The sequence below is a fragment of the Oreochromis aureus genome, linkage group 18 (genome assembly GCF_013358895.1).
Source record: "Oreochromis aureus strain Israel breed Guangdong linkage group 18, ZZ_aureus, whole genome shotgun sequence".
NCBI lineage: Eukaryota > Metazoa > Chordata > Actinopteri > Cichliformes > Cichlidae > Oreochromis > Oreochromis aureus.
This window is the reverse complement of record NC_052959.1, coordinates 33,537,997-33,556,101: the sequence shown is the minus strand read 5'-3', so window position 1 is coordinate 33,556,101 and position 18,105 is coordinate 33,537,997.

Here is an 18,105-nt window from a genome sequence, read left to right as displayed (position 1 = left end):
TAACCAGCTTAATTATTCAGACTAGTACAATTTATACAAATAATAAATTTGAGCTAAAAAATGTAAACAAAAATCATAATTATTATAATTAAGACCTGGGGGATGTTCTTCGTACCTCGCTTACTACATCCAAGATCAAATGACACATCCAAGATCAAATCATCGCGCTAACTTTGAGCTCGCTAATCCGGTTCTCCGAACGCACCTGTTGTTGATGATTAGTACAGCTGGATGAAGTAATCTGAGATCACTGGGTGGCTTAAAAGGGGCTACGCATCGATAGTAGAAACATTGATCGGCAACCCTGTGATTGGTCGGCGAAGATGTGGAAGGAGCGCGCTCAGTGTGTTACGGCAGCAGAGCAAGAACTCTTGATTTTGGGATATCAGGAGTTTCAGAGTTTAATTACAACGCAGGAGAACACTGCAAAGGCTGCAAAAGCAAGGAGAGAGGGCTGGCAGAAAGTTGCTGACAAATTACACTCGTAAGTGATCCATGATATTACATTATATCATGTGATATTATACCACATTATATTATATTACACCATATCCTCTTCCACATTAGAGCCACAACAGGACCCACTAGAACATGGGAACAAGTAAAAGTGAAATATAGGAATATTCTACAGAATGGTAATATTTATCACTTATATTGCTTTTAGTCTATGACATGAGACCCTGGAATAATCTGTTTGTTTGTTCATAACAGCAACCCAGAAAAGGGCAGAGCAAATAAAGACAGGTGGTGGTCCTGCACCCCCTCGTCACACCCCTTTACGTACTGTGCCATTTATTGACATTGTGGGGTTTTTTTGTGTGTAGTTTGACATAACACTCCATCACTTTTACCTGTTCCCATGCAAGGGGTGACTGAAGCATGCACAGTAAGTTGGGAGATATATATATATCGAGAGAGAGAGAGAGAGAAAATAATACCCTCACGGGAGAATCGATATCTCTCTATGAGCACACTGTCGCGCTGAGCTAAAGGATCCCGTCTATCCCGCAATCTACGCTGAATTCTGTAAACCCTCCTTATCAATCTTGCACCTTCCGCAACGGGTTGCTCGCGTACAAACGGACAGGACATGGCTGCAACAGACTTCCCAACTCCACCTTTGCTTTTGTAGCGTGGTCTCTGATCTTGATTGCACGTAGTAATTTACTATTACTACTCTAAAATATGAATTACATCTGGAATGATCAAATACATGTAATAGAATGATTAATACTACATTTCCCTTTTTTTCTGAAATGACCTGTATGTATCTGTATGAAATCAATAAAGCATCAAATACTGCATTATCTTTAGTTACATTGATAATATTTATTTATGGTAAAACAGTGGCGAAATATCGCTGTTCCTTTTCAGATAACTGCAGCGGACATACCTGAGTGGCCGCGATCTAATCCTGTTTACATAAAGTAAACCTGCTCCCGAGCAGGTTTACGCTTACGGCTCTGTTGCTATGACAGCAAGTCCCAGATGAGCTTCGGAGAACCGAACGATCCAAGATCACGCCAAATCGTCAACATTCAAATCCGGCTAACTTACTTAGCGAGGTACGAAGAACAGGCCCCAGCAAAGAGAAACGAACTAAAAATAAAGATCATTTACTAATTTGTGTCATGAACCGGCTGTGTGGCGGCAGGAGACCCAGATAGCAAGACGACATTGAATCTATGTTGATTTTTCATCCGAACCGTCGGATATGGTCGGGGTTGAAATGCCAATGTTGTAACAACGTTGAAATACTGTGGTAAACCGACGGTCTTACTATAGGGACGTTGTAACAATGTTGATTTACCGTTGTTTTTTTGTCATTGATATTTGATCTATTTGTAGTCGACAAGGTGACAACAACAACATCGATTAAACGTCTATTTATAGTTGACGATCATTCGGCTCCGGTCACCATCAAAAACCATCGATTTGTAGTTGAGCATTAAATTGCATTGCAACTGATGGGGTATAAAGTACCAGAGAACGTAGATTTATTGTTCATTTGTTATCAATGACTTGGTCTAGTTCACCGGCTTTAAAAAATTGTGTCTACGTGCAATTTATGTATAGTTGACCGGGAAATTAAAGCAGCGATCACTTGGACTATTCCGCAGCACCCCTCTCACATTGGTACATCCCCCCAGGTATTCATTGTCTTGTACAGTAGAGCGGGACATTTGATTTACTCTCAGCGGAATTGACCGGAGAAGGCATCAGTTCATGCACTGCACTGGCCTGCACCACGATTAGTATAAGGTAAGAATGAATGATTTTTTTTTCTACTCGTTATTTCCATGTTTGCATTTGAATAACAGTAAAAAAACTCGTTAATGTTGTGCATTAACAAGTTTTTTACTGTTATTTACGTTGCTCCCACAAAATGTGGGAGCCCGAAATTGTGTCTACTTCTTACAATCCGGCAACAAATAAATTGCACTGCGAACAAAGTCTATCAACAAAGAAAACATTTTCGTTTCATAATTTCTTCGTTATATTCCCTTACAAAGCTAGCTTTAACGCTTCGAGGTTTCCTTTGTTCTTGCCGTCGCCTCGGCGCTTGACCCAGACGCTCTTGCTTAGTACTACAAAAAAAATTGTAAATCTGTGATATATGGTTGATAAACGTAATGGTAACTGTATAAATGTGTTCAAGGACTTTGTTACTTTTAATGATTGGAGAGCACCCGCTTCAATTCGCACTCAATTCAAACTTTACGTTGCACGCTCACCGACCAATTGCGTTTGCACCTTTCGTCCACACGTAAACAGCGTTTTTGGTCACTGAAAATGCAGATTTGTAAAAACGCCTGCCAGGGTGGATATTTTCGAAAACTCCGTTTTTGCATTTATGTGTGGACAGAAAAACGGAGGAAACGCAGCGTCAAAGGTCTGCGCCAATTTTGACGTGACATTGTGCGCCACGTTTTTGTCTCGGTGCCATGAATTCCTACAATGGGAGCCTTAGACAAAATACTGTTAATTTTAGTATATTCCGTGTTTAAATGCCTACATATACACACACAGTAACTGTCCCTTCACACATAGGACTAAGTGAACACTGTGATACGTCTGACCTTCAGTCCGAAGCTGAAACTCAGACCAGTCATAAAAGAAAGCACAAGTAAAACTTTTTTTATTCACAAACATATCTTTGATTGGTAAGAATTTATAATCTTGTCTTTTGTACATATCTGTGATGCTTGCGTACTGCAATATAACCACAAAATATAGTCCAAAAAGTGTAAGTTTGTAAACTTTTTAAAAATGCAAAGCCATGTACACTTGTGCACTTCAAAAATTCATTGTATACTGCACCTTCTTGCACATCTCCGTTTCCTGTGTGTGTTATTATAAATCAAACTGTAACTTTAGGAAAAAATATGCCAAAAGCACATTTGTAATTAATTATGAACTTTTTCTACTTATTTCTTTAGACCAAATCCCCTGTACACGTATAGTGAGTCTGAGGATGAGCAGCCCACAAAAAAACGGTGTCCCCAGGCCCCTCGAGTGAAAATACCAGGTAACAAAATAATGTCTAGTGTCTGTGTACATATCTGTGTGTGACACATGGAAACTTTTTGGACAAGTTGTCTGTATTCTTAAATACTTTAAAAAATTTATCTTTTTCTAAACAGCCCTCACCACTCCGCAGTCCTCCCCCCAGCCCACTGACAGCAGGCATCATAATGCCCCTCCCAGCTTCGAGCACCTTTCGCCACTCCGGCAGAACACTCCAAACGACACAGCTTTGCAATCAGCATGCAGAGTCTGATGTCGAGGCCTTCCCTATAGATGGTATGCTTTTAAAATTGTTTTAAAGCTGAATCACAATGTCATTGTGCACTTATCTTCAAAAGCAGATATAAAGCAGTTTATACTCCTGAATGTCATCTTGTTGTGATTTGTTTTTCTGTAGATTCCAGAGACTCTGTGAGGCCACTATTACAAGGCAAGTTCGAACATCTTGGAATTTCAGATTTTACATGGTATAAATGGCAAATGGCCTATATTTGTACAGCACTTTAACTAGTCCCTAAGGACCCCAAAGCGCTTTACACATTCAGTCATCCACACATTCACGCACTGGTGATGGCAAGCAACATATACAGATATCATATATATGTGACAGGCAAAAACTAGCAAACACTTTTAGCAGTTAAAACAACTAATACTTGAATGCAGAATGTTACACCATCACTTATGGATATATTAGTTTTTCGCCTCTCACTGCTTAAGCCATTAATCTTTCTGGAATTGTTCTTTGAAACAGATGCTGTCAGACCTGACGAGATCTCTTAACGAACTCCGTGAGGAGGTCAGAGCCATCCGCAATACCGGCTCCAATGAATCTGTAGATGCTGGGGTACTCCCTTTGGATTTGCCCTTGCACAACATTGAGGAGATAAATAATGCAGAGGCAGCTCTTCAATCGCAAGAGGCAAATAAGGCAATGGTAAGTATATAAAGCTTATGTACACTTTGTTACTATAAAGTGTAATAGCTGTCAGATGTGATTTAAATGCATAACAACGGCATACACACAAGCACTTGCATAAACATTTAAGACATGAGACACGCTAATTCCATCTCTTAAAATGTGTCTATAGGTGAGACGCTTTGCCTTGATTGGAGGGACCACACTGGAGGTGCGAGTCCGCCGTGTAATGGCTTATGCTATTACAAACGAGCTGGCCTCACTACTAAACTGGGCAGGGAAAAAAACAAAGGACCAGACGAAGCGAAGAAGGGCATTTAAAGATACTGCGCTGTGCAGATGCATATTTGGTAAGTTTTACCGTTTATTGTAGTTTTATGAGCCTAAAGTGAACAATAAAGGGATCAATTGATGTGCTGGGTGCGTTTCACATTTCCTATGTCTGTTTTTTGCTATATTACTTTGTCTTTCTTAATAACAAGACTTTCATGTCCGGTTAATCTGGAGATGGAGTCTTTGGTCTTTGGCTTGTTTAGTCCTCGGGTTGTAGTTTGTACAGCCCGAGGACCCCATGTTTATTTTGTTTTAAAGGATGCACGGCACACCATGCTAAGACTTATCAGTTTTTCAACTCATAGCTCTTTGGGAATCAAATGCGACAGTTTGCAGATTTACGCCTGGTGACTTTCATGTTTATCAGCCTAGGAGTTTACATACTTTCTCCCTGCTGAAGACAGATAACAAGAGCTTATTCATGTGTTCTAATTCACTTTTTTTGTTTGTGTGTGTGTATTTTTGTCCTAGATGGCCTGACGCAGCAGTTAGGGGCAAACTCTATGTCCGAGTTTGTCTTTGCACAGGCAGTGCAGAAATGGCTCCGATACGCCCCAGACCGTTTGGGTGGCGCAGGACGCACATCATCCGTCCCCATCCCGGAGTAAAAACTACAAAGTTATGTTAAAATATAAATGTAAATAGAAAACTGTTTTAATAAAGTATTTAGCAAATGAAACATGTCTATTGACCTTTTTTTGTTTAGTTTTTTTTTCTGTTACATCACATGCAATGCTTTCTTATTTTAGGATATTAATATTGACATGATACATTGTGAGACATTTGATTTTTATAAAGGGTGTCCAGTTTGAGGAATAAGTGCAATTATGTGTTTAGGTGGTTTAAGTATTGATGGACACATGCAGTAGTTTAGTATTGGTTAAAATAACTATAAAGAAAGGTAGATTTCCTGTCATGATTTAACTTTTAATAAAAAACAACTGCGAAAGAGGTGGAAAATCAACACCATAGCTCAACAGTGTTTCAATATCAGAATCTGACATTGTTTCAATGTCAACAGTATTAGAAAATATAACGTTGAATCAATGTCAGGTTTCAACATTGATTCAACATCAAAACCTGACGTTGTTTCAACGTTAAAAATGGGTGCAAGAGTGACGTTGGATCAACGTCACACTTCAACGTTGATTCAATGACGTCGCCTGATATTGACTCAACATTGTTTCAATGTTTCCTTGCTATCTGGGGAAGGACCCAAACGCAAAACTCACAGAGACAAAAGTGAACTCAAAACACTGCTTTATTGCAGGCTAGCACGAAAAATATAACAAATCTAAACTGGGACATGGATAACTAGAGACACACAGGGAAACACAGCCATGAGGGAGAACGCGACACAGAACTGAGGGAGACGCAGACATAAATACACAGAGGGTTAACGAGGGAAGTGGGAATACACGGGGAACACAGTTGACACTGATAATCATAACGAGACAGGGCAGGAGTGAACACAACGTGACGCATACTGATGAGGAACTGTCAAAGTAAAACAGGAAGTGCACAGAGGTTCAGACAGGCGGAGAGAGAGAGGACAGACATAACGGGCTGGGGAAAAACATCGAATGAAACACAAAGAGGGGAAACGAGGGCTCACAGATACACAGAGGGGCACACAGGGGGTAATCAAATAAGGAACATTTGGCAGAACCTAGGAACCATGGCATAATGAAAGAATAAAAGTACAAAAACACATGAAAACCAAGAATACTGGGCCAACGTGGCCCAGGACCATGACAAATTTGATGATTTAACCAGTGATGAATATTTATTAAATTCACTGACGCTGTACTATAAATTATGTTGATAATAATATTTATATTTAAATCAGTGATAGTTTTTTTAAAACTATTTTTTAAAATATTAAATATAAATTCACTGAGTTATGCTTTTAAAGAATTTATTATTTTAAAATCTTGAATTTAAATATAAAATACATTTTCCTGATGAGATTTACTCCACACAGCTTTGTGTTTTATGTCAGGGTAAATAAAATGTGAATTATCTGATTATTTACAATGAGGTGAAAAAGACAAAATATGAAACAGATGATGTCATCAAGGAGTGGACTCAGGCGCAGACAAAACTCAGACGCTCGATGGCGAAGAATTAAGTGAAGTTTATTACAGGAGGTTTGGTGTGACGACAACGAGTGATGAAAACAAACATGAACTAAAAATCAGCTCTGAGGTAAATAACTCATTTACAAGGATGTAGCACGTATCACACCACGCTGTGAGATGCTGTCAGCAGCACTGAAGGAAAACACTATGAACAGTGTTGAGATGACACCAGCCTCTCCGATCCTTTTGTCTTGGCAGAGATCACAGAGATGTTTCCAAGTAGGCCTAAATGTGTATGTAAAGGTTGATGACTGCCTACTGCAAATGAAATCTAACCATGGGTACAAATAAATGAAGCTGAAGCTGACGTAAAACACAGCCCTGTTTTTATTACTGTTTATAGATATTATCATTGATGATCATCATTTTGAATGATTCTTAAAAAGGGTTTAATGAATCCTTCAGTCTGAAACCAACTTGGAACAAAACACATTAGAAGATGTGGGAAAGAACCACAGAGTGCACATATTTTAAACACACAACTGAACCACATGTGTTTGTTTCAAAATTGTTTTTTTCACTCTAAGTGTTAAATATGATTTTTTAAACTACTTTGTTTTAACTGTATGAACCGTTAAATAATCTTGTACAGGATATTAATTTTTGATATTTTTATATTTGTTTATAGTTCAGTTAAATTCTATTTGCATATTTTCTGTTTCATCACAGCTGTTAAACAACAGATAACAGTGTGTGTTATTAAATTCACAGCAACCTGAATGTGTTTGTGGGAACATGAATGTGTTTGAGTGTTTCTTCATGTGACCCAGATTTTTGGATCTGCTGTCAGATTGAAATGAAGACGATGAAACCACACAGCAGCTTCAGCTGAGCTGTCAATCAGCAGCAGCAGTCTTATCTGTGGGCCGCAGGGGCTGATGGGAGCTTTGAGGACCTGTTAGAAACCACGTGGCCCTCGTCTGATCTCACAGCTCGTCCTTGTTTGGCCTCAGCTGCATCAGAGCGCCACTTCTCCCCAGGTTCACCAGAGGAAACACCACTGCACAAAATGCTTTTCCTCCCAGCTGCTGCTCTGTGCTGTCTGTGTTCAGGTGAGTGTTTCCAGCCAATCAGGAGCCAACAAAGTCAACCTGTAACAAACACTGTCACACTAACCTTCATCTATCTGTCTGTGTCTCTACAGCACTGGTTACCATGGCAGCAGAACAGCTGATTCAGGACGATTTAACATTGACCAGGAGAGTTGGAGAAAGTGTCTCCTTCAGCTGTGGAGGGATTAATAAGTGTGATAGCAGCGCTGTGTTCTGGTACCAGAAGAAAGAAAATGAAACATTCAGAGTGATTCTTAATATTAATAAGAATAGTGGTTCTGTTAACTCAGGTTATGGTCATCCTCAGAAAGATGATTTCTCAGCTGTGAATAAACAGAACGGCTGTGAGTTGAAGATCAACAAAGTTAAACTCGATCATTCAGCCACCTACTACTGTAAATGTTATAAGGAAGATACCCACAGTGAGAAATGATCCCTGCAGCCTGAACAAAAACCAACAGATGAACAGATGTCAAACAGTGTTTGTGACAGGAAGAGAGCAGTAAACCACAGCCCAGGTTCACAGATTTCACCTCCATCTCAGAGTCACAAACATACTGAGCTCAGGGACGATTTTTATTTACTGCTGTCAGAAATTAAATTCTATTTATTTCTGTTTTGAACAGATTTTTCATGTTTTAAGACAGAAACAAGAGGAACAGATGACATCAAACTTCCACAAAAACATTTATTCAAAGTGAAAGAAAAACAGATTGTGTCAAACTGAATCAAAGTCCATCCCTCATTCACAGTGTTAATGTTCTCTTCATGAAAACTCTTCCAGCAGCACTTGTTGTTTAACACCTTTCAGTACATTTAACAGTGACTAAAGGTATTGGAGCACATGTTGATTATTTTATTGTATTTATTTTACTTACACTCTGTTTCTTTTAATTAGCAAACTGTGGCATCGCTTGGAGACCACTGTTATGGACACAAAGACCCCAAATGCTCCACAAATACCTCCATGAACAGAACATTGGCCAACTGGAGAGTCCCCTGAAGTACTTGGTTGGACACAGATTTGTTTATCCAAACTTGGGTAAACTGGCTGTTTTTTTCCAACCCCTGGGTATTAAAGGGTATTTTCAAAAGCAGGAGAAATCCTCTCACAAAAGAGGAACGGTCTTAAGCCCAGGACTGTGGAAAAGCTGCTATTTTTGAATAAAAACAAATGAAAACTTTTCTTCCCAGTGTCATAAGCACTGTTATGAAGTCACAAGCACATTCACATCACCTCCCTCATATTTGTTTCCATGTACATTCCTGTGTTAAGCTGCCATTGTGTTCTACACAATCATTAATATAATATTAAATATAACTAATATTCAAAGTAATTTATTTATTCAACTTGAAGCGCCACACACTAGTTTGTGTCATTATCCAGATGTACATAAGCCTGATTTCACAGTTACACAATCAGACCAAAACTCTGATAGTTTCCACTTTCTCTTTTGTATCAGACATACTGAGACAATATTCAGGATAAATAACCATGGAAACAATTTATTTATTCAGTGTAGAGGTTTACACATCACATCATTGTAATCATTGAGCCTGTTTCACTTGAATCGTCCACTTGATGGCGCAGTGGAGCAAAAGAATTATCACAATGCTTCGAACCATGAGTTGACCAGTTGGATGGAAAGCTTCAGTTCATCGCAGGGCTTCATCTCACCATCACTAGTAGCAGAACTGAGATGATTTTACCAGCAGCAGCAGTATGAAGACGGCCAGCGTCCAGTTAAGCAAGGTTTGCAAAATGGCTTCCGTGGATCATCTAGGAAACAGGAAAACAGGGTGAATACAGACACTATGAATACCAACACTACCATGAGGTCACACACTAATGTGGGTGTGAAGAGATTTTATTAATACTATCATGACACATATATACATATATATGTTTGCTTGCGTGTTTGAATGTGTTTATCCATTTTAACCTTATCTGAACAGTGCGTACCTGAGAGCAGTGTGTCATGCACCCGTCTTTCCCAGCTGTCAGCAATAGATTACACACACACTCACTCAGTTCTGTTATAATCATTGTACTTCTGCTTTATCCTCGCCCAACTGAAACCAGCATAAACTGATTTTACAGAAACCAAGATCAGCACACGCTCAGCATTTCTTGAGAGCTATCTATATTCTGAAAACAGGCGGAGACTGCCTCCGTCTGCTGTGTAACCTACGTGCCTATATAACCTGCAATAAAGAAGAGTACTGTGTGACTCTCTCTCGAGACGTTCACCCATGTACATATGATTGTTTATATTGTCTCACTGTGTCTCTGTTTTACTTTGGCAGCCTTCTATTTGGGAAATTTTCCCCTGACAGTGGGTTAGCTGACATTCTGGCAAAGGCTGGTTGAGCGTGCTTTACGCTTTGTGTAGGTATACAAAGCATATAGGTACCTGGGTGTTCACCTGAATAATAAACTGGACTGGAGCCACAAAACTGCTGCTCTTTACAGGAAGGGTCAGAGCAGACTCAACCTGCTGAGGCGGCTGAGGTCATTTGGAGTACAGAGAGCGCTTTTTTTTTTCTTTTTTTTTTTACTATTTATTTTATTTATTTGAACAACTCACCTGTCTAATACACATACAGTTTCTTCAGAATAATAGAATACTAAGAGAGTCACAAACTTAAGGAAAAAAAAAGAAAAAAAAGGGCAGAGAAATTAGAAAGAAAAAGGAACAAGGAACAAACAATATATATATATATATATATATATATGTATGTATAAAAATATAAATACATATATAATAACAATTAGAAAAATAAGATAAAGTAAAAGAAAAGAAAGAAAAAGGAAACATGCCGGTGGTGTCAAACATTTCAATCATTCATTTCAAATTCTCTTTTTTTTTGTATGCCCATCTTCACTCAGCTCTGTCTTTTTTGTTTTTGTTTTTTCTCTCGTTGTACGTCAACCATTTCCCCCAGTCCTTCAAAAAGCGTTCTTCCTTTCAGAGAGCGCTTTTAAAGACCTTCTATGACTCTGTGGTGGCATCTGTCATTTTTTACAGTGTGGTATGTTGGAGCAGCAGTTTATCAGCAGCTGAGAGGAAGAGGTTGGATAAAATCATCAGGAAGGCCAGCTCTGTTCTGGGATGCACCCTGGACCCAGTGCAGGTGGTGAGAGACAGAAGGACTCTGGCCAAAATAACATCTCTGATGGACAGAGTCTCCCACCCCATGCATGTAAATGTTTCTGAACTGCAGAGCTCCTTCAGTGACAGACTGCTGCATCCTAGATGCATGAAGGAGCGTTTCCGCAGGTCCTTCCTCCCTGCAGCTGTCAGACTGTACAATCAGAACTGCTCCCAACAAACATAATGTTTACATCTGCGCTGTAACTGCAATAATTTAATCAACTGATTCGCACTACAACCTGGTTTGCCTCTTATCTGTTGTTAATTTTATTTAATTTAATAACGGTACAGTACTCTGTTTATAGTAACCATTGATGTAAATATGTAAAAATTGTGTATGTTTCTGTTCTGTGTCTTGTGTACTGTTTGTTTCTATTAGTGTTCCTATGAGGCTGCTGGAGCTGATTGAGGCCACTCAACACAACACTGATGATTCCAGCAGACATGCCACAGCACATTTCAGAAGCATCCCTGAAGCATCTCTTTGCTCCGCACCACTAAAAATAACTCTGGCTCTATTTTTTACAGAAGCTCCATCAAGCTGCACAAAACAGAGGAAAATGTGCAGGACAGAAGAAACAACAAAGGAAATCCTGTCAGTGTTGAAAATAGAAGAGCCTGTGCAGACCAACATGTTTCACTTCTAAAATACACCAGGTGTGGTTTGAAGGACGCAACAAAACCACATCAGAAAGACATCAGAGACTCATCACATCACTCGCTGGATTCACTGGATTATTTTTCTTTCACCATATTTGGAACAAAGAAAACAAACAGGGAAGCATGTATAATGTAAACAGAATTGGTCCTAGCACTGAACCCTGTGGCATGTGCTGATGAAGTCTAATTGAAAACAAAATGGCATAAAGTGAATGGAAAAGGAAGTGAAGCATTTATATGTGACTGAATGTTCAAATCTTCTTTTAAGAATAAGTCAGAAAAGGGAAAAAAAACCCTGCAATGATGTGATTTTAAAGTTTAAAATATGATGTCCATTAAAAGATGTGGGAGCATGGGTGAGAAGGTATAAAAGTCAGGTGAAGAAGAGATTCACGGTTCTTTCCTTTCATCTTCTGTGAGACCAGCCGTTCTGAAGATTACATCTAAAATGTTCAGAGTTAAACAAATGCAGCAGAGATGCCAGAGGGATTGACTGCTGCCTAACCTGCAGACTTCAGATCAGTTTTGGCTTTTTCTCTGCTCAGTTTTTGACATATTAAATGATTAAGTCAGAAGGATTTGGATTTTTGCCATATTTCCACTAAATGCCAGGGGATGCTTTCTTGTTGGCTGATTATCATCAACTGAGAACACAGAAATAAGCACACCTTCAGTGCTGGATGTGCCCGTTCCCTCTTCAACTTCTCCCCTCTAAAGGATCAGAACATAATTAATAAAACATATAATTAAGGTGATTTGATTATTATTTTTATGCTTTTTATTGTTTCATTCAGTTTTTCCTTTGCTCCTGTTGAATTGCTTTAATAAAGCATCCTGAAATTAAAGTCCAAATGGTGGACTTTTTAACCCTTTGTGAAAGAGAAAAGGAAAGAATCTGGGTATTGATCAACTTTAGTGTAAATAGCTTACATGTTACTCCAGCCCTTGAAGTAATACAGTGATGACTTCTGCTGTCCATGCCCCTAAAATTGACCCTGGTATTCCAAATGGACTTATCTAAAGTGGAGCTGGTGTTAACAGATGTGGCTGGTAGGACCAGACTCCAGTTTTTCTTTTGGAGGAGGCAAACCTGGATGATTTTGAGGAGTTGGAACTGGGCAAGTCCCTCATCCACTGGTTCAATCTGAACTCTGCATTACCTACTGGGCAAAAACTCACAGGATCCGAGATTTTTAATTTAATTTATTTTATTTAAAAGGGACAGTGCAGTTTAACATAGTTCAAGTGCAACACATGAGAATGATGTACCGCACATAGGTTTATAGCTATTGCTAATTTTCAACAATTGTCCCTTGTTGGGCTTACAGTCTAAATAAATACATATTACAATAAAACATACATTTTCACATACATTAGGACTTTATTTTAAAACAAAGAGACGATCCACATTTCCCGTATTTGGGTGCGGGATCCGCAGATTGACAAGACTCCTACCTCACTCATAAATGAAACCACAGCCGCCAGTGTAACTCTAACAGAATCTGGAGACCCAGAATTGGTCTCCTCCTACATGATCCAATACAGAAACAAATCCTCTGACAGCATCTTCCAGGAAGTTGAAGGTGTGACGACCACCCAGTACAGCAATGATGGACTTAGCCCACACTCTGAGTATGAGTGTCGTGTCACGGCTGTCATCAACATTGGCTGTGGGCCTCCCAGCAACTGTGTGGAAACACACCAATGAACAGGCCCCCTCCTCAACACCTCTGCATGTGCAAGCCTGCATGTTGAATGCTGGCACAATGCTGCTTCAGTGGGAACCCCCGAGGAACCTAATAGACAAATCAAGACAAGTCCACTACAGCTCCAGCATGACTCTTGGCACCTGAGCACACCAGAGACAACAGCTAGCAAGCTATCGCCTCAGGCCTGACACCTGATATGACCTATAGGCTCAGGGTGTTGGGTTTCCACTCTGTTGGTGACATACCCAGTCAAGTCAAGACTCAGAAGAGGTGAGCAGGCAGCCACTGTGTGTGGTTCAGTCTTTTATGTCTTTATATGAATGTGCTGTCAAAAGTCTGGGAGACATACTGACTCTGTGATGCATGGAGTGAGGACCCAAACGAAGATGATTGGTGATGGAAGAATTAACAAAAGACGAGCTGTTTATTAGGCCGATAACTTGTTGCAAAAAATGGTGAACATTGAACAGAAAAAACTGAAACCTAATATAGGATCACTTGAAGACACACTATGATTAAACCCCAGGGAAAAAACAGACAATCTGACAAAGGGAGACTGACACTTTATACACAAGAGGGTGATTAGAGAAGAAGAAACACAGGGGAACACAGCAGGAACAAATTAGACATGACAAGACGGGAAGCAAAACTGAAAACAAGGCTCGTGAGACGAGGGACTGTCAAGATAAAACAGGAAGTAGCACAAACACTGAGACTCAAAACAGGACATGCAAGCTTGGCACTAAGACAGAGATAAACAAACATGGAAATAGACAACACCCCGGGGAGACAAGGGACAAAGACATAAAGAACAGGGGAACAGATAAGGGAGACAAAACACAGATATATGACTGAGATGAGGAAGAGAGCAAGAGAGATGCAAAGAAAGAGAGAATGACACAGCAAGATAAATAAACATGGAGACAAGACACTGAGGACAAAACAGAAAGAGAAATGGACCAGCTGCAGATGGCACCCCCGCAAAAAAAATACAGTGTCTAAAGACCCCTGGGTGGGTGGAGGATCCAGAAGGAGGGACCTGAACTGAACCAAAAGAACAATCTGGAGCACAAGAGTCCAAAACAAGAAAGCAGTTTGGTTGGCCTATCAAACCACAGAGTAAGATTCAGTGACTGAGGTCTGCAGCAGGGATGAAGGCATTCTGGAGGCCGTCAGCTGAAACAATCGTTTAGAGCATGACCAAGAGTCCCTGCTGCCTCTCTGCATGGACAGCTCCAATGTCCAATGAGGGAGCTGGAACAAGTTTAGGGACTTAAAGTGTCACTAATTGATCAAATCTTCATCCAACAAGCTCTGATAAAGCCACTGTACACTAGCTGCTCAGCACCAAACAGCAGACAGACCATAATATGTCAGAGATCAGTTTGTTAGCTGCTTGTGGAGTTCTTCTGCCCCCAAGTGGACACAAACACTACATCAATTCATCCACTTGAAGAAGAAGCTGTGACTGTTTCTATTTGGACTTTTTCTCCTTGATCTGAGAGGAATAACCCGACTGTCTGTCTGTCTCTTTGTGTCTGTCTGTCCTTCAGTGTCCTTTCAGTCTCAGTGCAGGGTGAAGCTGCTCTGCCTGCTGTACACAGTGCTGATAGTGAAGAATCTGGTGTATTGCTGTGGACTCTCTCTGCTGATGATCCTCACAAACAAGGGAGCGTCCACCAACTGCACACATGCTGACTGACTGTTTTCTGCTCGCCTTTTCTCACCATCAGATTTCCTCGAGTCAGCAGTCAGAAATGTAAATTAAATTCTGGTTGGTTCAATGTTTCATTACTGAGCATTTCACCTTTTCTCATTTAATCATCTTAAACTGTGTAATATAAATTTACAAATAAACATGTTTGATGTGTTTATAGAACTGTAGATTCTTTATGTCAAGTTTTAATCTTTTGTACAAGTGTGCAGAAAAACTCGAGTGATGCATTCAAATCCCATCATAACAAAATAACAGTGTAGTTATTTGTCTGAAGTAAAAATAAAGATTTGAATTTTAAGAATGTTCTTCTCATGTTTTCTGTGATACATAACCTGTGTGACTGCAGCATTCACAGATCATAAACTTGCTCTCCTGCAGCAGACGGGCTGTGTGGGTTTCTGCTCTGCAGCCTCCACACCGTTAGCTGTGGCTTTTCACTTTAATAACACAATGACAGTTACAAGCATGAACTCTGCTTCAAGTTATTCGGGAAGCATCTGTGTTCATGTATGTGAGAGAAACAAAGTGAACTCAGAGCTGTTACAGAGTTGATGTTTAGGACGATCACAGCAGGAAAATACAAGATGAAGTTTAAACATTAAAACCCACAGAACTCATGTAGAACCATTATGATTTAAAAACACTGAAAAAGTGAATAAATTAAGACAACACTTGTAAAAACAATTTCACAAGACACCATCAGTTCAGATAGATATTGAGCATCTTTCTAGCTTTTTCTAATAATCATAAATATGTAAAATTTTTAATCAAAATGTGTCATTGATCAATCAGCTTAATTGTTCAGACTAATACAATTTATACAAATAATAAATTTGAATTAAAAAATGTAAACAAAATCATAATTATTATAATTAAGACCAGCACAGAGAAACAAACTGAAACAAAGAACATTCATCAATTTGATGATTTAACCAGTGCTGAATAGTTTTTAAGTTCACGCACGCTGTGCTGTAAATTCTGTTGATATTAATATTAAGATTTAACCCTCATAATGTCGTCCCGATTTCCATACACCTGTGGTCCTCATGGGTCCAAAATGTCCCCACTTCATTTAAGTGTTTTTTAAAGTATAAATTGTCAATCAATTCAGTGTTGCATCTTAGTTTTACTTAAGACCAAAACATTAACACAAAATTTACCCAACATTTTACATTTTACGCCCACCAGACCTTGTTTACATAAAGTATACTTTGTTTATGAGGGAAAATAAAACGAGACAATAAAATATTTAATTGTTTAGATAATTTTGACTATCTGACTAACTACAGAGTGCTGTATATTGAACTTTAGTGAGAATTTTTTTTAACCACTTATAAATTTTAAATGGCAGCAGATAATCACACCTCAGGGGTCAACAATGACCCCATCTGGTTTGATTGATACTTAATTAATATGAAGTGGATTTTTCTCCCACTTTTAATTAAAACTTAATTCAAACATTTTGACACTATTTCTTTATTCCATTTCAAATTTATGTCTGATAAAACCTCATTTATACAAAATGTTTCTTTGTTTTCGGGTAAAAAAAAAATGAATTAAATGATCAGTTATTGTGATTATTGTTACACAACCAGAGTCGGTTGCTTTAACAGATTATCACAGACGGGTTTATGTCAAAGTTAATATAGCAAGCTGTTTTTACTCATTGCCTGACATGTTTCTGTATTTTGGCATGGTGGGAACACCAGGGCATGGGTCTTAGTGAAGGCAAACTTTCATGAGAACAAAGGTGTGTCCATATTTGACACAAGTGAAGGAGGATAAATTATAAATTTGCTGAACTTTAGTGATGCTTTTTAAATCTGTGATTTTAAAATATTCAATGTAAATATAAAATCTGATGACATTTATTCCATAGCTTTGTGTTTTATGTCAGGGTAAATAATCTATAACTTAAGTGATTTACTATGAAGTAAAAAAGACAAAATATGAAACAGATGTTGTCATGGAGGAGTGGACTCAGGCAAAAACTCAGACGCTCGATGGCGAAGAATTAAGTGAAGTTTATTACAGGAGGTTCGGTGTGACAACAACGATAAAAACAAACATGAACTAAAGCCGAGAGCCTAAAAATCAGCTCTGAGGTAAATAATAAATTTACAAGGATGTATCACGTGTCGTGTCACACCACGCTGTGAGATGCTGTCAGTACCACTGAAGGAAAACACTATGAACAGTGTTGACACGACGTCAGTCTCTCCGATCCTTTTGTCTTGGTAGAGATCACACAGAGATGTTTCCAAGTAGGCCGACTTTTGTACTGTTGTGTAAATGTGTATGTAAAGGTGGATGACTGCCTACTGCAAATGAAATCTAACCATGGGTACAAATAAATGAAGCTGAAGCTGACGTAAAACACAGCCCTGTTTTTATTACTGTTTATAGATATTATCATTGATGATCATCATTTTGAATGATTCTTAAAACTGTCGTCAAAAAAACAGAACAATTAAAAATGAGATGCTGTGAATATTATTTATTTATTTTGATTCACAAAAATAAAGAAAAGGTGAACATATTCAAGTCAAGTCAACTCAAGTCAAGTCAAGTCAAGTTGGCTTTATTGTCACTTCAACCATATACAGGTAGTACAGAGTGAAACGAAACAACGTTCCTCCAGGACCAAGGTGCTACATGCAACATAAATTTACAACATAAATTAACAGAAAACACTAAACTAGCTAACTAAGAGGCCAAGTTAGCTGGCTAGCAGAGACAAGACAGACTGACCTACATAAATTAACAAAAAACAAAAAACAAAAAACTATCTAACTATTCTAAGGAAGACTTTTTTTTTTGTTTGTTTGTTTTTTTTTTGTTTAGCAGACAGCAGACAAAGTGTACGTGCAAATGTGCAAACAAGAGCAACAAGT